The sequence below is a fragment of the Thunnus maccoyii genome, chromosome 4 (genome assembly GCF_910596095.1).
Source record: "Thunnus maccoyii chromosome 4, fThuMac1.1, whole genome shotgun sequence".
Lineage (NCBI taxonomy): Eukaryota > Metazoa > Chordata > Actinopteri > Scombriformes > Scombridae > Thunnus > Thunnus maccoyii.
Window position 1 is genome coordinate 30,157,887 of NC_056536.1, and position 21,514 is coordinate 30,179,400.

Consider the following 21,514-nt stretch of genomic DNA (forward strand, 5'->3'; position numbering starts at 1 on the left):
CTATCATGAAATTACTTGAATTGTTTGAAAATATTCTAATAAAAAGATAAAATCCCCTCACGGACGCTAGTGGATATCTCACCTTAGGTACCAAAATGTCCAGAAACGGCCCTGCTTTAGATGATGATTTCTGATGGTTTTGGCAACATGTTTACCTTTTGTGTCGATCTTGATTTGAATTAAACTCGCTGTATGTGTTCACCTTCCTCAGTCCATCACACTATAGCAAGAACATCTTTCTATTTAAATATAAGGCTATAAAGCAGTGATCCTGAGCAACACACATAGGATACACACCATTCCCTTTTATATCAGTATCACAAGCATATAACTGTGAAGACGGTGATGAACTGTAAAACTTTGCCCTGAAAGTAAAAGCCCAAAATATCCCTATATGCCTTATGTAAGCATATGACAGATAAGTGCCAGAAAAGCAAGAGTGAAATAAGAACTGAAATCAAAGGCGAGGAAAGCTAAGAAAATTTTTTTTTTTCATCTTCACATAAGAGCACATGAGAGTGAATGGAGGAGGTTGATACTGAACATGAGGATGTCAGAGAGATGAAACTTCAGGCTTTCCAAACTATTCCCTCCTGACATGATACTTAAAGTACTGATCCAAGTGGGTCATATAATACCTAAAAAGCACTTTGGAAATACAAAGACTCAGAAGACTCTGTAAATATGTACTTTTCATGCAGCTTTTATGTACAGGGATTTGATTTGTTTTCTCAATTTCATGTAGAAATAAAATAATTGTTTTTCATATTTTTTATAGCTGAACAGAAAAAAAAATGTTAATTTTAAATATTTATCTTTTTCATCTCAATTTAGACTTTTTATAGATAAAACCAATAAACAGAGAGTAATAAAAAAATTAGAGAAGTTGCAGAATAGGTCAGGTGGCGCTAAATGATAGCACCGAGACACTTGAAAACGCAAATTTCAGCCCTCTGTGGTGCAACGTTTTTCATGACAGAGGATCATATTTTGAACCATACCACTAGAAACACACACACACACACACACACGCAGACTGTATGGGCATATATTCATCTGACCTTCTTAAAAAAATCCCCCACACAGTTTAGGCTGCATTTTCTTAATCTCAGCAGTCCATCATGCATGACTAAAATTTCAGCAACAAAAATCAAGATAATAATATTGAATCTGACCCTTGATAAAGCTTCATTTTCCCAATTACCCTTAAAAGGCTAAAGATAATGACGTCCATTTAATTTCCACTTTTAATCCCAACAAGTCCCATGGTTTAATGGTCTAACTGGCTATAAACCATTGAGATGTATTTTTAATGGCTAATGGGGTAAAGTTGTTAAGTGAGTGTCAGTTCACTCTCACTCATCTCATTCATTGCAGTCCCACTGGTCATAATGATACACAAATACACACACAAAACATGTAACACATGCTTTTTATGCATCAAAAACCTACTTTATTAAGCCAATCAGAATTCAATCCAGAGAAAAAGTGACTTGAGTAGCAATGATGAGCACGAGAGGACACTACAAACACACTCACACACTTCAGTGAAAGCTCAATTGAGTGAACTCCAACGCTACTCTTCTGATGCACACACACCAACACCGTCATCAAACACCATACTGACACCAGGACGATTCACCTTCAGGGATTATCACAGGTTGAATTCATTAGTATGACACCTGTGTATCTCTCAGTATTATAATAACAGTTAGCATCTGGCAGAATATCCGAGTTGGATGCAAAGTCCCTTGGGAAATTTTGCTTTGTTTTATTTTGTATTATTTACACTGAATTCATTCCCTAACCCCTAGCTCTAAGCACATTTTAATTTTGGTTTTAATCTTTAAAAAATTTACACGTAGCGAGTAAACTAGTTATCTTATGGGGCTGCCACTGATTTATGTATGAATGACATGGATAAAGTCAAATAATAAACACAAATTTTGCTTTCTGGTGTGACTGGTCACTAAGACTACACATTGGAGATTTGCCTTGTATCATTGTGAGCAGTTGTTTTCATGTTGAGGCATGTTGCAGTTCTGTTTTTACCATATTGCACAAATGTTTAACACCTTCAATCCGATTAAAGCTGAATCTGAGTTTCCAGATATATAACATTAGTCTAACTTAACGTTACTACGATATGATGGTATTTACTGGCTATTCAGCAAGTCTTCAAAACTAAAAACAACACCAAATATCATTTGTCACTGCTTTCCAAAACAACTCATGAGAGTGTTTTCTGATCTGACACCCCTATCTAGTATCTGCAAGACAACATACATGTACTGTAGTTTATCAGTGTCCGTTTGGTTACATTTAGGCACAAAAAAAAAACAAAACAACTTTTTAAGGGTTAGGTTGAAAATGTGTCCCAGTAAAAAAGAAGAATGCAAACAGGGGTCTCTTGCATCAAACTCACATTTCCATCTGTCTACCCTGAGCTTCTCCCTCAGGTGTTTTTTTCTCAACAATATCATGCTACTTCCACCTTTGTTTCATGGCAATAAGAGGGTCTTATCAGTGAAAGACAAACGCTCATAATTTTTCTGGCAAGGACAGTCTAGACAAATGATATTTGACATTGTATTGGCACTGAGCTAAGCTCTCAGCACTGCTAATAGAGCTTCAAACAAAAAGAGGAAGGACAATGTAGCTTCTCCTTGTCCCTGGACATGCCACTTTTCCTGCAGTCCACTGACAGGCTTTATTGACTGATTGGCTGCCTCCTCTATGCTTAAACCCTCTGTGAAAGCACAAATGTACATACCTGAAATGTTGGTAAAAAATAAATGTTACATCAAATACAAAACAGAACTTACAGGTGTTTCCTTACACATACTTTACCACTACCAACAGTTATATATGTCTTTAAGTGTATTTTCCACTTCCTCGATTGAATGTGTTTATTGGTTGACTATTTGATCAGTGCTGTTACTGAAAATGACCCCAAAACAGCAGTGAAATCTCTCCCTAAACATGAGTTTATTGCCTGTTTTAGTACTTTGTATGTGCTTTCTCTGCCTGACACAAGTTCATTCAATTGTCAAGATCCAAAAAAAAAAATCCAAATTAATCTCCTAGTAATTGTCCATGGTGCAATTTCAGGTTGTACATCCTCCTCCCAAATATGGGCTTGATCTGTACTTCTGTTTTTAATACACATACACACACACATCAAATATCAGCTTCCCAACTGGTGAAAATAATAAATTGTCAGCGGGAGAGATATACTTTTCTGACTGATTGAGTACATTCTTAAAAAAAACATTGGTTGAAAGTAATTTCCCCTGATGCTGTTAGCTAACGCTCCGAGATAAAATGGGAGAAGAGGGAGAATAGATACTCATTGTGTCTCCTAAGATGTCCTATCTACTTCAGCACAATAAGCCAGGCGTTTTTATTTTACAAAAGCACTTCCTATTCATTCCCAAGGACTGTTACAATATCACTCTATGATTGAAAAGTTGCAAGAGCATCAGTATGAATCAGGCCATGAAGAAAACAGTGTCTGAAATATACCCTGTTACTCCAAAATAGTTGATAGAAATTGGAGATCAACTAAACATCTAAAATCAAATTTTCTCTTCTTTTTTTTGTCCAGTCCCGATCCCAATAGCACAATATGAAAAAACTCAGTTCTACAGGAATCCTACAGGATTCTAGATATCTTTTAAAGGAGACATATCATGCACATTTTCAGGTCCTATAATTTATATTCTGGGGTTCTGTACTGTTACATCTTTGCATGATTTGCAATTTAAAAACCTCCTTATTTATCTTATATTGGTCTTTTATGCAGCCACAATTCAGCCACATCCAATCATATAAATCCGCAGAAAGAAGCCTGGTAAAATTACATACTGCAGCTCATTCACAACACTCAAAACAAAACAAAACAAAAAAAAACAAACTACTGGATTCTAATCATTATAGAGAGGGACAAGTGGAGCAAGTTATTGAGTGCCTCTCCTAGTTGCCAATCACTACATACTAACTTAAGCAATAAATGGTAGCGATTATAGTAAATTTGCTACCAGTGGTAATAAACCGGGGTTTTTCAGTTGAAGCACCTGGAAACACAATTGTTACTAGTGTTTCCAGGTGTGTCAACTGCAAAACCCCGGTAAGAAGGAAACGTAGACGTGAATGAGGACAGAGACGTCCACATCAGTATTCCCAAAGAAGTCCCATTCATCTTGTCTCACTTCACCATGGAAATGTTCAGTTTAATGTGAATTCTAACACTAAGTAGGCTAATCTTAGAGTTTACGTTGCTATGGATGCAGTTCCAACCATAGAATCTAACAATAAAATCATTTTTGAATCAATTCTTTGTGCCAAGTTATTGATTTATTTAGTAAATAGCCATGTAATAAGAGGGATAATGTACAGCGAGTGAGTCATTATTGCAAAATGAGGTCCGACTTAGGCGTCTCTGTCTTCTTCAGAGCGATGTGAGTGAACTGAGGCTTTCACTGAGTCTTTGTGATCTTGCTGAGTGTCAGAAAATTTATTCTGGCTGCTTTAATTGGCTAGAGTAATTACTATGGCCAGATAAACTTCAAAAGGAAAAAGCCACATGTTAAAACATAAGGTTTCTTGTTAAAAAATTATAAAAGCAAAAATAACTGAACTTTTCAATAAAGGATTAAAATTGTGAGCATACTTCAGGTCGAAGAACAAAATTTAAAGAATTTAAAGAAAACAGTTCAAGAACTTGTTGAGGAGATTCCTTTCAGCTTTTTATCAGTGTCTGAAGGCATGTTCTAATGAATATTAATTTTCTTTATTCTCCAAAGTAAAACATGGTGTTACTGAAATGGTGGATTTACGAATCCTTATTCTTGGGGAATTAAATTTAGGGTTTACATGCACACTTAAAGCATCACTATTGCCCACTTTCAAAATTATAGATATCATGGTATTATAAGACTATTCAGAAAACAAAGTTTATATATGAATATGCATTAAACCTTTAAACTTAATGCTTATTTCGTAATATTTAGAAAAAAAACTGACATTCTTCATTGATTTAACTATAAAACAATATATTATAGTGATGTAAAGTTAAAACAACAATTAGGTGACTATAAACATAACATTTTGTAGTGACTACATTTTCAGAACACATGGCTTAAAATATAAATTCCACATAACTGTTATTTCATAATATAGAAAAAAATCAACCTGAAATTCTTCAAACATTATATCTTGAACCTTCTCAAAAGTTTAAGTGTATATAATATATAATAAATGCACCAAGATTAAAGCAAGAGTTTAGGTGAAATGAATGCAGTTTTATGAAACAACCCATACTCTTTAGTGTTACAAAGACTTTGCTATATACCAGTCAACAGAGGGAAATGTTGTCACATGGTGAAACATGGAATAAAATTGAATTTTAATATTTTAGTTATGCTAACAAAGTTATATCATTATTCTTGAAATCTTAGGCTAAGTACTATTATCTGGTTCAAGTAATGATCAGTACTTTGCTTCACATTAATTCAGGCATTGGTGTAAAGAAAGGGCTAACAGGGGATCTATCAATGTCAAGTCAGTCAGGAATGTACTCTCAAATTCATGACAGTTCCTGTGATAAGCGAGACCCAAAAAGGGAATCTTAACAGTCCAGTGGTCCTGTTCATGTGGAGTTATCTGGTCCTTTCTCTGGTGACCCCAAAGGTCATTTATGCTTTTAGTTCAGGTGATAATTTAGTTAGCCATCTGGCTTTTCCAAGAGTTTTGACACAGTGTTTGATTCTGGTCAGTGCCATGTTGTCAGACCCCCACTTGGGCCAAGAGGTCATTTCATGTACTGTAGGTCCTGGGTCATTTCGTGTACTGTAGGTCCTGGGGTGACACACTCACCTCATGTCTCTGGAATTCAAGAAAGACTTGTCCCTGAAATAAGAAAAGAAGTCTGTCTTCCTTTCTCCTGGAAATGAAAGAAAAGGAACTGACTATCCTCTACAGTGGCGTTTTTATTTTTATGGTAACTTTTCCAGTCTTCTGCACCTAAAGTCATTGATATTTAATACTATTTTGTCAGCAAATGCTTTTTTATTCTCATAGTTGTATTACTGGAAATCTTCACAAACTACTTATTTTTGGCGATATTATCAAACTGATCCATTTGACCGCAGCTCCACAGAAGCTCTGAGCTGACCAGACAGTCTAAGATGCAGTTTACTCCCAAATACTGTAATCGTCTTGGAAAAATCCTCAGTAATGCTGCTGTAATTCTTTCCGACCAACATTTGGAGTCCTCAAAAGACTCACTCTTGGTCTTGTATTCAGAGGTGAACATCACTCAAAAGAGAGCGACATGAACAGAAAGAAAGATTTCATCAGTTTTATTCACTAAGGATGGCTGCGAAGAGAGGAGCTTTCTGTCATCCTCACTGACTGAGATGTCTAAGATTAGCCCTGCTAGCTAAAGTGAAATTTTGATGTCGGGTAAGGACACAGATAGATGTGATGTGATGTTCTAAGTTGGGCTGAACAATTTAGTGACAGTACATGTAATTTTTCAAAACAATATTGTGATTGTTGTTAAAAGTCCACTTACAGAAAAACAAACAAACAAAAAAAACTCTTAAATCGGTATAGCTCCTAGCAAATGATTTTGGCTAGACAGATACATCAGTCACTATTGACTGGTTTGAGCAAAACACAACTAAACAACCCCTCTCCGAATACAAGCCTGAAGTTCAGTTGAAAGGAAATAATCACATATTAAGTCACAATCTTATCCATTTTCAGTAATTTTTCTATCAATTTTTCTATCTAATAATTTCACAGGGATAGATAACATTCCCATTCTTAATCCAGTCGTCAAAAAGCACAGCACCAGGCCTATTTGAATCACCAAACAAATTGGAGTCGAGCAAAAATTCAGAACCAGGCTAGAGGAAAGTCAACTTATTGTTGCTCATTTTTCATAGAAATAGAAATATAGTTATACATCATTAGAGAAATGTGTAAAACTATGATAATTGTATTCACATTTACTAAGATATTACATTACAGGTATGCTTAACATTACAAATGAAATGTTCAACTCTTAAAGTATAAGAAAGAAAAAAAATGTTAAATCACTGTTTAATATTGCTATTATTAATTTTAGGCAGTCACAAGCCAAAAAGTTTGAGTTTTAAGACATTGTGAAAAATTAAAATTGCACTCTTTCAAATTGCAATTTGGATATAAGAACAATAAATAATTCAGCCCTAGCTTTAAATGAGCAGTTGAGGTAAACATTTTATCAAGTGTAAACTCCACTAAACATCTGTGTTGCTGTCCAAACAGGAAACATGAAGGAGACAATTAGATTCAGTCCCTCACTCGTTAACCTTTAAAATGGTCACAGCTGCCACTGTTGTCTACTTTCCCTGTCTATCTCATTCTTTAACTTTTGGTAAAACAAAGACCAGAGGACGACACCGAGCTTCAGAGCAAGCAACAGTAGAATAAAGAAAAATGCAGCAGGTGAAACTGAAAGTGTTACTCAATGTATCCATATATATATATAAAAAAAATCCCCCTCTCACCCCCTTCCCATTGGGGTGGTGGTGGTGTGTCTTCCACGAGCTCAGGTCCTCTACCAGAGGCCTGGGAGTTTGAGGGTTCTCAAGTATCTTAGCTGTTCCTAGGACTGCGCTCTTCTGGACAGAGACCTCAGTTGTACTTGGAATCTGCTGGAGCCACTCTCCCAGTTTGTGGGTTACAGCCTCCCAGTGATCTGATTACCACTGGCATCACTGTTGCTCTTTCAGCCCTTGGTATTTTTCGAGTTTCTCATCCTGATGTTGCTGTCGCTTGAAATTGCTACGTCTATCACCACTGCCACCATTGTGACCTTGGGACCTCCAACTCATACTCAGTGCAGATGTTCCTGTACACTATGCCAGTCACTTGGTTATGGCGTTCCATGTACGCTGTTCCTGCCTGCATCTTACACCCTGCTCAATGTGCTGAACTGTCTCAGGAGCATCTTTGCACAGCCTGCACCTGGGGTCCTGTCTGGTGTGATAGATCCCCGCCTCTATTGATCTTGTACTAAGTGCCTGTTCTTATGCTGCCATGATTAGTGCTTCTGTGCAGCCTTTTCCAGCCACTGGTGGGATGTCTTGATATCAGCCACTTCTTCTATCTGTTGGTGGTACATGCCATGTAGGGGCTTGTCCCACCATTATGGTTCCTCCTCCTCCTCTGCATCATTGGGTTTCTGCTGCCTGAGGTATTCACTTAGCAGTTCATCTTTGGGAGCCATCTTCCTGATGTATTCCTGGATCTTGGTTGTTTCGTCCTGGACAGTGGCTCTGATGCTCACTAGTCCTCAGCCTCCCTCATTCCACTTAGTGTACAGTCTCAGGGTTCTGGACTTGGAATGGAACCCTCCATGCATTGTGAGGGGAATTATAATTATTATTATTGATTATTTCTTAATTATTCCTTGTTTAATATTCCTGCTGCAGAGCAACAAGTAAACTGAAGATGAATTAATGTACTAGAAGTGCCAAATGTGCTTTGTCAAAGGCAGGGACAGTTTTCAGAAGACTGATGCACATGAAAAGCACCAACCATCAAACATTTTTATTAGCTACAGTCCAGTCAATAGTTTGGACACACATTCACTTGAATGAGAAAGTGTTTCTACTTTTGAGTGGTACTAGTAAAACGTCTGCAAACTCTGAGCAGGTTAGCTCATAAAATAGAGCTCTTCAAATGTAAAATCAACATATCCGCACAATGGTTTAGATGGACAATTAGATAATCTCAGGACATTCAAAGCAGGCTGTAAAACAGACTGCAGAGTGCACAGAGTACCTTTTACAAGAAAACATGATCAGTGGTTTAATAATCCATCAAGTAAGGTCCACTTGTAACAATATAAATCACATCCTCCACTTCTACTCTCTGATGTCCTTTTTACAAAACACCCTTTTCCTTAAAAACACCCTTTTCAAGCGTAAAAGAACATACTGTGTTGGAAAACTGGAAAACAAAATTTAAAACATAATTTATGGTGGTGACATCAGCATTACTCTAGCAGCCTTGATTTATTCTAAGCACAGACCATATCTCACTGTTTTATAATAAGGCCTGCTGCTAATTTATAACCATGCATAATGACAACATTTTGATTAAGGATGCATTTAGATGCTCACAATTTAAAGGAGGAATAAGGCAATCAAGACATGTGTCCTCTAGGGTTGGGTTGTGGGCAGAATGTTTCCTGTCTGCAAATGTGAGCAACTTCTTTCAAGGTCTTCATCGGAGTAAAACAACTTCTTTGCTGCTTATAAATGGTTAGTTTTTGATGCCGTATTTCCTCAAATAAAAGACAGCAGTCAATTAAAAGCCAGGTCTCAGATAACGGCTGGGGGCGTGGTCAACACAAACAAATAAAGGCCGGCCCAAAAAACAGGCTGGGGAAAAAGAAGGGTGGATAAACTCCTGGTGCATGTTATGTAATGTGCATGTCAGTTAAGCATAAATAGTAGTTACCTGGATGTAACTCCAGTTCTGTGAGTACATGTGCAGGCCTCTAGTCGAGCATCACAGAGAGGGGAGGGGGACAGAGAAGACATGATATTGTTTAAATACAGGGATGACGGCAGAGATATTACAGGGTAACTTGGCTAAGCCAGCGAGCATACATCCATGAGCACGCTACCCGCATGCTACAGCTAAGTGGTGCACTGCCAAAACGTTTGATGTGGAACTCAAGTGCTACAATTATTTTTCCAGACATCGGAGTAAGTGGATTACCGGTATTGCAGAAAATTTTTTTTATCAGAACAAATAGAATTAGAATTAGAAATAAAGGCCTCTCTTTAATATAAGCCTGCTTCCAGTAAAGGCCTGGTACCCTCTACAGTTGAGGTAATCAACCACTATTTGAGGAAATACGGTAATCAGGTTGCAGTATAACAGAGTGACTATACTATGGCTGTTTGTGTGTTAAGGAGATTGTACCAATTCATCTTTGGCATCGGTTGCGTAACTTGTAAGACCTATGGAACTGTTTGAATACAATCCAGCTGAAGTTGGTGGATCTCTCTGTGTCAGCTCTAGAGCCAAGATTTTGTAGTTTTATAGTAAATACTTTATAGTATTACTAATACTAGAAAAAACAAAACATTGCTCCATAAACACTGCTCAGCTGAGAAGTGAACACTAATGTATATATGTTATATGTGACTGGAACATTGTTCACTGTTTGAAAATGGATCCTGCATGACCAGACTGATTGAAATGTCCTTAAAATGTGATAAAATGCCATCAAGTCTACTACTGGTACATCTAGTTAAGGGCATCTTTACAGTGGAAATCTCATTGATTTTAATCTCAAAGACCTTTTTTTTTTTTTTTAAACCTTTGGGATACCTGCTCATGTTAATTTGTCTCAGTTTACATTAAAAAGGCTCGAGTAAATTGTGTTAAAATAGAATCAAATGTGCTCTACCTTCAAATTAAATCACAAAATATCTTAGCTAATCCTCGATACACTTCATATCACTCAAAGGATATTATTATGTGAATAGATTTGTTTGAATTGGCTGCCTGTGTCACTTCTCTTACTTGTGTTTATAGCATTTCAAAACCTGTGACTGAGAACCTGCCTTTGTAAACGTTGTTGATCCTCAATCAGCCACATAATTCACCAGCAAATTAGTCTCAGAGGTTTTCAAATCACTTGCCAAAAGGGATTTATCATCTCCTAATCTTTAAATTTATCCCTGGCTCAGATAAGTGACTTCTTCTAAAAAATTGTAACATAACATGCCATTTGGTTGGTGCTTTTATCTGGAGTGCATGCAGAGTTAATGAGAGTCTCCACCAAGCCACACGGTTAATACAACTTCGAGCCATGGCAGTGTTAAGGAGACTCGAGGACTGTTAGTGTACATACAGTGTTATTCACTCAGTTTATGTGTTTACTATATTGTGTTCTATCAATTCAGGGGATTCATTTCAATGCAAGCCAACGTACAAGGCCGCGCCTCTGCTTTTCATTTATACCATCTAATCACCTTTTCACATCATATTACTGTAGATTTACCTTTCAGAATTTGCAAGTAACTTAAAGGTTAAAATAACTACAACTCCAAGATCTAATTACCTTTTGTCAGCTGAAAAGACAGAAACTGTGTATTTTCACTCACAAGAGCTCTCTGGTTATAAGTACAGTCCTCAGCTGCAGAGAGTACATCAACCAGTGAACAACCAAACATTTCATTATAGCTGTTACGGAATTAATGTAAATTAGCTACAGCTGATCTACTTATGTTTGTCATTTTAACCACAGACAGCAACAGTCAGCTAAAATGAGAAGCCTGCTATACGCCTGTAGGTTCTCTGTCGCTCTTTGCCAATGAAACAGAGCGAGGAAAGATAAAGGTGTGATAACGAATCTAAGTATTTTGCCAATTAATATTCACATCAAAAGGGGACTTGAAGACAGTGAAAACCAGTCTGAAAGGACATCAACTCTGGTAGCAGCTTTATCCTCAACCAATGAAGAGCAGCTGACATGCTAAAGAGCAACAGTTCACGTCATTGATTCCTGAGAAGGCACAGTGAAACAGAAACTGCAGCATCTTTAGCTTCAGTCATGTGACATATTTCCGAGTGAAATGGAATATGGTTTAATTATGAGAGAGATTTGAATCAAATCTTACAGATATGATTGCACTGCTCAACACCGGGCGTGGCTTAGTGAATACAGTGCGATATGGAGCTGTAACACTCCTCATCCATCTGTTAGGTGAAGATGGGAAGGAGGAGGTTAAGGGTAAATAATAAAAAATAAAAAATTGGATAAAAGTTTTTTGCCAGCTGAAATCCAAGCACACACCTTTTATTACTCTGGTGTGGTTTTATATGATGGGCAGCGTTAGCTAATGTCCCCAAAACACATTTGATTGGATCTATTTCTGTAATAAATTATGTTCATCAAGAATATTTTTACATTTTTAAAGGAAAAGAAGAGAGAAGAATTTTGATATAAAAAGGGATTTTGAGGAAAAATCTGATAAATCAATAATTAAAACAGGGACACCGGATCACTTGACCTTGTCTCTAACAACTTACAATCAAAGCACAAAATTTCCTCCTGCTGATTATGACGTACCGTGTGATCAAAGCTGATAGTAACTCCACATGAATCTTGTCAAGTATTAGACACACATACCGGAGACATGTTGCAATAGAACTGAATAAAATGTGGACCCTCGAATCCTAGAAGCAGAGAGGAGCCTTTATAAAGACACATGAAGGCCTTCGCTCCCTCTGGTTCACACACGCAGACTCCGCCATGCATACAGAAGGTTCCATCCTGCACTCATTATCTTGAAGACAGAGTCACGAACTGAGATCTGACGATTTAACAGAGAGAGAGAGAGGAGGACTGTACCCTGGGATGAGATGTTCATTAGAGCCTCACCTCTCATTCTGTCATAGTTTCTGCCACTGTCAGCAGCAGCCACATGTGTGTGTGTGTGTGAACGAACATACACCCACACACACACACACATAGCCTACATACAAACACTTGGAGTCATGCTACGCCCTCCCTCCCACACAGCAGTGTAGTAACGCGGGCCGTCCGCAGCCTGTAAATAATGAATGATTTTTCTATAAATCCGGATGCGGAGCATTGGAAGCGCTGAGCGTGTTTGCTCGGCCGGCATCTCCTCATTTAACAGCCTTTTCATTGCTGCTGCCAGCCGGCCAGCCTTTGCTCAGAGCTCTGCCAAAAGCATTAGAGCGCTGGCCTGATGATTTCTGACTGCTGTCTCCTGGAAAATATGTTGTGTATTATCGTGAAACCTTTCGACTCCTGCGGACATTACAGCCAAGGATTTTGTCAGCCACAAGCGGGCAAAGACCCAGGGTCCTCATCAAGGTTGTTGATAAAGACCTGGCGGCTGCAAGGGAGCGAACCTGTGACCTTTGTGTCACAGGATAGTATCTGTAGCAATTAAAGCCCCCTCTCACCTCACCCTACCCGTTTCTATCTCTCCTCCTGTGTTCCCTCAGCGCTTGCCTCTGATTATTCTGAGTCTTTTTATTTCTTTTCTCCTTTTAAAACATATTTTAATGATGAGGAACCCTGTGCAGTTAACCATAATATTCTTTCCAGGCTGCTTTTTGTGTTTAGTTTCCGTTGCAATCAGAGACAAGCATTTGAAATTACTCATGTAAGAGTCATATCTATTTGGAAAGCTATAGGAGGCTGATGCAGCTCGCATTGCCTCGTTATTCACTGCTCCCACAGGAAATTATATAATATAGTTTTATTTCACCTGCAGTCCAGCCTTAATAGATGTCTTCATATTCATATTTCATCACGGTCAGGGATGTTTCACTCTCTGATGTTTTGTATATTTGAATATTTCTTTCTAATCCATATTTTGTGTTATTTTAGAAATGATATGTTGATATTACTGTATTATAGATCTGTTTTGATGGTCATTGGCGTCGTCATCATCGGGCTTCCAGGGCTTTAGCCGGGAATGTTTTTTGATTAGTCCTGAATCTTTCTGACAGAGTGAAAAATCTATGTGTCCATGTTACAACTGTTATAATGACAAAAGGTTTTCACATGAAAAAATTAACACACTGGGAACTTTACTTTCTGTTGTGGAAACTGTCACCTAAATGACTTCACATAAACACATTGTTTAGCATAGCATATTTGCATTAGAAACGTGTATTATCTATATCATCTATAAACCTGCTTACATTATGCTAATTGTGTGAATACTAATGAAACCTCTGTGTTGAGTGAAAATGACATCAAAGCAAGCAGAAATATCAGTCACTAGTAACCGGTGAGGGCAAAAATTCTTCCTCTGCAGAAAACAGCAGCAAGGCAATGTCAAACTGAAAAACAAAAATGGTGGAATGCATTAACAGCTCTGGCTTTTACTTTTGAACAGCTCACAGAAGGTCAGAACTTAAATGCAGTATCTTGCAATTCTGTGACTGTATGTGTAAGAGGGTGAAGTAAGGTTGTTTCAGCTTTTGGAAAATTTGTTTTCAGGAGACACTGAAGTCTGGAAAAAGGCCAGAAAAGGTTTTAAAGTTATCCTCGGAAACTTTCCCAGCAATTTGTTATCACCACTTTATTTATTCACCCAATTATTCCTGATGGCACCAGGTAAGGTTGAGTGCCATGCTCCTAATTTTACACTGCAGGGGTTTATCTACCAAGTCAGATGAGTCAGAGAAGTCAGAAAGCATTTGTGATCATTTACTATGGTGTCTCACTGCTATTTTAGTCAGGTAAAATGTCATGTGTGTTTAAGTGTTTGCTGTGTTATGTAAGACTGCAAAATATGGAAGACGAGAAAGGAAATTTATACAAATGAGACCTGGAACTAGTTGTCACTGCTGGCTGAGCTCCGCAGCAGAAAGTTTTGTGTTGTTGATAGAAGATCTGTGGAAAGCAGGTAAAAAAACATTTGCAGATGCATTGTCAGAGTGGTAGAGGATGTTGACAAAGAAGTAGTAGGAGGAAAATCTCATAAATTAACAGCAATACCGCAGTTAAAAATTATTAAACACTTTTTTGTTGAGTGAACAGCATTATATAACATGCCTTTCCTTCCTATTTACACTTTCTTTTGCAGGAAGAGCTTTTTAGTTATTTCCAGACATACACAAGATGTGTCTTAAGCCCAGCATCAGATCATAATTAGCAGCAGTGCGCTCGGCTGCAGCTGTTCCCATTTACATCAAAAGTATTAGTAAATATACTGCAAAATTTATAAGAAGCATTTATAAGAAGCTGTGATGCAAAATTTAGCAGCCCTGATAGTACTTCATGTTAAATCTTCCCCGAAGTAAGTTTTACCATATAAACTGTCTTCTGTCTTTTCTTGTTTTACTCTGACCCCTAAAATTATGTATACCAGTTGCATACCATTCCATTGCACATATGCATATTTTTATTAGTATTTTTTTTATTTTTGTTTGTTGTATCCATTTCTATTCCTTTAGAAATCTCTGCTGCTGTGAGACTGCCGGCTAGCTAGCTCTTTATTTATCCTCATGGGGCAGGCGGTCTCTCTCTCTCTCTCTCTCTCTCTCTCTCTCTCTCTCTCTCTCTACCTATCTATCTATTTTACACCATTTGTGACTCCATGACCCTATTTTAAACCTTAATCCATCACATAATTTGTTGTACATGTGTTTGAAATTGGCTAGACATGGACTGAGGGTTGTGCGATGCACAAAAGAAAACAAAAATCAGTTGCTTCTACTAGGGTTTCTTTGTTTGTTTTTGTGCAACAAGCTGCCTCTACTGTGCAAATATTTCAAAGAAGTCAGTCTTGTGTTCAATCCAAACTGTACTATCCCTGACTATCTCCTGTCTGGATCCGCATTCCCTGTAAGTCCTCATCACACCTATCATCACACTATTGTTCTGAGGGCACGGATGTAATCATGTGTGAAATTAGTTTGGATAGGGTTTGATGGTGCTCCGTGTCTCAATGGATAAATTCAAAGCCCATCTAATTACTTTCTGGAGCAGGAGAGGGACAGACCAATGACCTGTGGCCCGTTAATCTGCTGCTAATCAGGATAATCTGAGAGGAGAAAATTGTCAAAACTGTATATATTGTTATTAGTAGTAGTAGTAGTAGTAGTAGTACTGCATGTATTATTTTAAACATTAACACAACATGATTACCACTTAAACTGGCACCTTTGTACAATTTGTGCGAAGTTGTTGGGGAGTGGTTTTGTTTTGCCTCAAGTGTCTGCCTAAAGTCCAAAAAAAAGTTAAGTTAAGTGGATAAAACATCATCAGCCAGTGAAAGCTCCATTTCCTGCAGGAGAACAGAACCCTCTACGTGGGCGCCAAAAAACAATCCAGCAGATTTCCTTTAAATCTCTCTTTGTGGATCACAAAGGACTGCTAGATAAATACCAAAGGTGAATTTGCTCTACCCTGCTATCAAGAAAATTTGATTGCCTTGTCATGACTGGTTAGTTCACACCTATCATGAAGTCTATTTAAAGGGTGAAGTGTTTCAGACCTTCTGGTGTTTCATGGTTTTTCATGGCCTTTTTCGTAGTCCACAATATTTACATATAGATGAGAGTTCTGCTCCCGAGACTGCTGTAAGATTACACATTGGATGGAAATGAGGTCAATATGTCGTCATATTTAAATGGCATACAAGCTCGTCTGTCAATGTCTTCTGACACGCCCCATATGACTTTTCCAAACACAACTCAAATGAATATTTTCTGATCTGCCAACTACAACCTTAAGATATAGTGAATTTTAGGCCACTAAAAGTACTCATTCAGGAAAGATCGTTGTCATGGTTAAAAGCAACCAAAGTTGACTGTTGGAAAGAGACTTGACTGGGGTCATAGGCCTAAAATTCCCCAGCACACTGTAACCCCATCCACTCAAGATGGTTTTTACTAGCCACCAACATATAAGACTAAGAATAAGTGTTTAAAAAATAATTATGAAAAAATAAAGAAGTCCATAAAAAATGAATCTTCTTACATTATGGTCTAACTGTTGCTTCTCTACACTGCCAGGTCTCTTTGGTGGAGAATCCCTTTTAGTAGCAGTTTCACACATAGTTTCCAGTAAATTACTTGGACAACCTTTCAAGCACCGCTAGTGATTTTCACACATGCAACTACTTTCAGGAACATTTCCGTCTTGCACCTTTGCACACATGCCATTGTGATGCCAGAATACATGGGGCAAGGGACAGTCCAGCAGATGACAGTCACGCACTTACGGATGCCAACCACCATAAAACACAACAGAAGACGAAGAAGATGGGAGCAAGGGCGGATGTACTTGGCAGAAGACATCTCTCATTATTTTCAGGAACATGGTGAACGAGGAGCTGTTTTTGTCAGGTGTCCAGCTTGAAAAAAGGGGCTGGTTTGCAAACAAGAGAACTTGTATTCACCCGCGAAAGCATTGGCAAGGCAACCGTAAACAAGTCACTAATTCAAATACGTCATCGGTGGAGTCTTGTTATTGGTTCACTCACTCTACGTGAAAGTGTCTTTAGTCAGATAGATGTAACCCTTTACATGCTTGTCCCTGTGATGTTACTGCTTTCATTCACAACCAGCATTTACCCTGAAATGTTACTAGGACTTGAGGTGGCAAATTGGCGGTACAGATTTCCCCAAATATCGATCCCTGCTCCCATTCATACCTGACCACATACAGGAACTAATCCTGAACATTTAATGGATAGACTGTATGTGTGAAAGGGGCTTCATTGTAGTGTATTTCATTTTGTGCCTAAAAACAGCCACATTTTAAGCTATTTAGTCTAAAAAATAAAATAAAAATATCAGAATCTTCCCTAAAAGACCCAACCTGTGAATAATTGTAAAATGGAAACTCCTTTTGATGTTATATAATAAGACCTGAAACTATTTGCATTAATTAGATAACTGACAGAAAATTAATTGACACGATTTTGATAATCAAATAATTGTTTAAGTATTTTTTAAACAATTTAATAGTTTCTGCTTCTCAAATGCAAATACTTTCCGGTCTTCTGTGACAACAAATTGAATATTCTTGGGCTTTGGACTTTGGTTGTACATAACATACACTTTGAAAACATAACCTTGGGGCTCTGAGCATGTTTCACTATTCTCTGTGCTAAAAAATGTATGTATGTAAGAAAATAATAAGCAGGTAAACCAAGGACAATACTTCACTGTCCTCGCTCAGCTAGGGTTCTGGGCTTTGTTCAGCATTTATTCATGGGGGAGAAGGGGAGTGTGTAGGATCTAATGACGATGATTAGTAAGTTCATACATTCAGAAACATACCTTTTTAATATCTCTCTCATTGTGTCTCACAGCACAAACAGTAGCCTTCAGCCTCTGACTGTTCTCACAAAGCGTTGAAAGTTCAACAAATTGGAACTTGAGTACATGACGAAACAGGGAAAAAACACCCTGTGTACACAATTATTTTCAGTTTTTCCACAATAATTCTAACTGTAGACTTGTTGCACCAGTATAACATCACACTACTTCCACTTTTGTTATACAGTAAAGGTCCATTTCCACATTTTAACAAATGATCAGCACTGTCGTTTTACCTGGTGAGGACAGTCTCAGTTTTATCTCCGCTGTATCCGTCCTTAAGAAAGTCTGTTGGTCTCTCAGCGTCTCATCCATCTCATCATTCATCCTCTCCAACACAATCCTGTTGCAGTTTCCCTGTAAGGCTGTGAATCACCTCTTCACCCTCATGATGGAATGTATGCGGCTGAGAAGCCTCGCTCTTCTCCATTCATCACCTCTGCATCCTCTCACATCTTTATCTTCCTTGTTTTGTCCTTCCCTCCCCCTTCTTTCCCTTGATGTTTCCCACCCCTCCCTCTGCCTCTTGTCAACTCAAATTTACTCTCTGTCGCTTCTTCTGCTTCTCTCTATGAGTCTCTCTCCACTTCTTGCTTCATTTCTTCTCCTACTCTTTAACCTTTTTCCTCACTTACTGTTTCTTTCTATACACAGACTCTAGAATCAGAAAACAACAAATTGACTTTGAGTGTTTTGTTTTCCTACTTTGTAAATGGACTGCATTAATAAAGCATTTTTCTACCTTTCTTAACAGACCAAGTACTTTACAATTTTCCTCCTATTTACCCATTCACACTTCGCAGGGATTCATGATGATAACAGTCCTGCATTAAAACCTCAGTTTACTCTCCAATCTCAGTGTTTTATCTTCCTGTTTCTCTCCAATTATTTTCTATCTCATCCCTCGTTATATCTGTTTCTCAACTTCTATCTGTTCTTTCTAATCCTACTCACCCTTGCCTTCCTCCTTTGCTTTTCTTCTTTTACTTCAAAGGGAACCCGGACTCACAGTCTCGCCTACAAATAACACAACTTTACAATTTCAAACTGTGTGCAGTGTATACACCAAAGTCCGATTGTGCATGCAGGAGATCTGCCAATTTTGAACCTTTTCATGTGTCATTTAAATTTGTCTTAAAACAATAGTCAGGTGCCTAAATGAACATTAACATATGTTTTTCTTGCTATAATCGTTCCTTCTGTTCATACTGACCATTCGAAGATCCCCACCAAAATCCACAGTCCTCCTTTGGTGAAACAATCTATTTAAAGATATAACATTGTGATCCCGGAAAAGTCAAGGAGGACGCAGGACACCAAGGCACATTGTATGGATCACAGACATAGCAAGAATCATATGCCATCACTTCTTGTATATAGACTTCCTGCCAGGACTTCCTGTCAGGTAACCCACACCTGGAGCCTAGACCTCCCTCTAGATAACACCAGAAGTCTCAGGATACTACAAAAGGTTTATCCAAAGTTAAAATGAGGTTTCAGCCATCTTAGTTAGTCAAATAAAGTAGATATCTTTCACATTTTGACAGGCAGTGTTTTCCTTTTCAGAAGGAGAAGGCGGACTGTGGATTTTGTCCTCCATCACTTCCATTGTAAGTGTATTATGAAGGGATCTTCTAATGGTCAGTATGAACAGGAGGAATGATTACAGCAAAAACATCATGTGTCAATGTTCATTTTGGCTCCTGATGATTGTTTTAGGACACTTGGAAAAAATATAAACCTATCCTTTACCTGCTCACTCCCATTCTCCTTTCTCAATCATTCCCCCATTGCTATCATTTTGTCTCCCCCTTCAGTTCTTCTATTGTTCTTCCTAATTCTCCATGTTTTTATCCTGCATTTCCTCCACCTGAATTCATCCTTCCTTTATATCCAACAATTGGGAAATTCCAAAAACTGTCTCAGCGTTGAGGCATTATTACTTTGTCGAGAGAAACTTTTCAACCTCCCTTGCTGCTACTTCAGCACTTTAACATGCCTCCTACACTTGCAGATTTACAGTCTTCAATACATTTCAGAATAGTCTGAGAAACTTTATGGCTTTTTTTTATGAATACTTTGAGAAAACAGCTGAGTCATGCAAACGCTCACTAATAAAATCCATGTTTCATTCAATTCATAAAATATTTCTCATTCAAAGAGGCATTTCTTCTCATTTCTTCCCTTTTCTCTCTCTGCCCACCACCTCCACCCCCCACCCACCAACACTCCACACCAACAAGTACCCAATTAAAGAGCTCGACCCTTCACTCATCAGTCCTCTCATACTCCTATTCCACCCTTTCTTCTTTTTGCCCCCTCCATCGCCTTGTATCTCCTTACCCACCTCTCTGTCCTCTTCAGTTCACCTTCCGCCACTTCTCCCACTTGTCTCAACCCTCCTCCTCCTCCTCTTGCCCTCCTTCATCAACAATTCAATTACCCAACATACTGCATAGGTACATTCATCTCCCTCTTCTTCCTCTTTCTTCTACCCGTCTACAAGCCTTTTCTTCTCATCTAATTGATGACATTAACATTTGAATAAGGGTTTGTTTTGATACAATGTATTAAATGACTGTGTACTGAGAGAGGTGGTGCTCATATTGATGAACCTACAGAGCATTATCAGTGACTCTGCAGCTCCCCTCAGCTTATTTATGGAGTTTTATAGTGAATTTCAGCTCGATGTTAAGCTGTCCGGCTACAACTTTACTGTTTTGGTTCACTCTCAGTGCTCTCATAGTGTCGTTGTTGCTGTAGCAGGCAGCTATTTTCAGACAGAAAAAGCTCTAAAAACCCACTTAACGCTACCTGCTCAGCACCAAATGGCAGACAGACACATCAGCTAGCTGGTGAACATAGTGGAGCATTTAGCAGCTTAAGAGCCAGATATTTCCCTCAGGAGTTGGTAGAGAGCAAAAACAGAGCTAAATGAGAGTGAATATTGGACTTACATTCACCAGGTGGACAGAAACACGACTCCAAATGAATAATAATGTTGCTCCTTAACTGCTGGATGTGTAAATAAGCAACTGTTCAACATACCAACTTGAAAGGTGATGATATTTCAGTGCTGTTTTCACTACTAGTTTCCGCAGCCCTCAAGTGGCCAAAAGATCAGCTAATGCCAGCCCGTCCTCAAAAGAAAAACGACAGTATTGGTAGTAAGTAGTAGTTATGACCTGAAGAAGTGATGCAGTTCAGATGATGTATATATGGTGACAAATGTCCATATTAGGAGGAGGTGGATAGGGTGGATGGCTAGATAGATAGATGGCAAAAAGTGGACTTAGCTGCAGGTGACTGATGTTCGCTTCCAGTTTCCAACCACGACTGTCGTGTTCCCAACTGCGAGTCGGGACAGTTTGTTAAAAACTGTAACTACAATTGTCATGGCGTTTACTGTTGCCATGACAACGAAGATTGCCTGACTGTAAGGATGGAGTAACTTTAACCCACATCATGTTTCAAGTGATCATTTTAACCCAAACTATGATCTTTCCCAAACCCTAACCAAGTGGTTTTTGTGCCTAAACCTAACAAGACCTTATCCACAGCATTGTCACACCATAAACCATAATTTTTTTTTTGCAGTGATTTGTAACGGTTTTGGAAA

General features: G+C 38.3%; 1 protein-coding gene and 1 long non-coding RNA gene across 4 annotated transcripts in view; both read right to left on the reverse strand.

Annotated features, from left to right (window-relative positions):
* The window catches only part of oprl1 (opiate receptor-like 1), a 105,002-nt gene that overhangs the window by 45,352 nt on the left and 38,136 nt on the right, over positions 1 to 21,514 (reverse strand). The window lies entirely within an intron of this gene.
* Positions 17,575 to 21,347, reverse strand: LOC121896198. Its single transcript, XR_006095937.1, has 4 exons — positions 20,944 to 21,347; positions 20,243 to 20,415; positions 18,850 to 18,912; positions 17,575 to 18,552 (listed from the first exon to the last, which is right to left on the reverse strand). It is a non-coding gene; the product is annotated as an uncharacterized LOC121896198 (long non-coding RNA).